The sequence below is a fragment of the Meleagris gallopavo genome, unplaced genomic scaffold, assembly GCF_000146605.3.
Source record: "Meleagris gallopavo isolate NT-WF06-2002-E0010 breed Aviagen turkey brand Nicholas breeding stock unplaced genomic scaffold, Turkey_5.1 ChrUn_random_7180001957704, whole genome shotgun sequence".
NCBI classification, from domain to species: Eukaryota; Metazoa; Chordata; class Aves; order Galliformes; family Phasianidae; genus Meleagris; species Meleagris gallopavo.
In genome coordinates, this window is record NW_011217734.1 from 1 (window position 1) to 1,076 (window position 1,076).

The following is a 1,076-nucleotide window of genomic DNA, read 5'->3' on the forward strand; positions in this document are numbered from 1 at the left end:
GGATGGGAGTGGGGCTGCAGGGGGGGGATGTGGGGTGATCCTATGGGGTGATTGGGGCTGGGTAATGGGGTGTCCCTATGGGGCCATCCATGGGGAGACCATGAGGATGTCCCTATGGGGAGCTCCAATGGATGGTACTTGGGATGTCCCTGTGGGGCGCTTTATGGGGTGGGTAATGGGGACATCCCTATGGGGCCATCTGTGGGTGGCTATGAGGAGGTCCCTGTGGGGCGCTCCATGGGGTGGGTAATAGGAATATCCCTATGGGGCCATATGGAGATATTCCTGTGGGGCTCTCCAGGGGGTGGCCATGGGGACGCCCCTATGGGGTGGGTAACGGGACGTCCCTATGGGCGCCCCATGGGCGGTGTTTGGGACGCCCTATGGGGTGGCTGTGGGGCAGCCCGGCACACATCTCCCCACAGGACGGCACGCTGGCGCTGGGTGCTCCGGGGGGGTATTACTTCAGGGGTGAGTGCAGCCCCCCGCCCTGTGACAGCGGGGGACAGCGGGAACAGTGGGTGACAGAGGGTGACACCGTGGGTGTCAATGGGTGACAGTGGGTGACAGTGGGTGACACCGTGGGTGACATAATGGGTGTCAATGGGAGTCACAATGAGTGACACAGTGGGTGACTGTAGGGGACAGTGGGTGTCCATGAGTGACAGCGGGTGACAGTGGGTGACAGTGGGAGTGACATTGGGTCACACAGTGGGTGTCAGTGGGTGACAGTGGGTGGCAATGGGAGTCACAGGGGGTGACACAGTGGGTGTCAGTGGGTGACAATGGGTGGCACAGTGGGTGACACAGTGGGCATCAATGGGTGACAGTGGGTGACACAATGGGTGACAGTGACAACGGGTGACAGTGGGAGTCACAATGGGTGACACAATGGGTGACACAGTGGGTGACAGTGGGTGCCACAATGTGTGTCACCATGTGTCACCATGTGTCGCCGTGTGTCACCGTGTGTCACCATGTGTCCCCGTGTGTCACTATGTGTCACCATGTGTCACCGTGTGTCACCATGTGTCACCATGTGTCCCCGTGTGTCACCGTGTGTCACCATGTGTCCC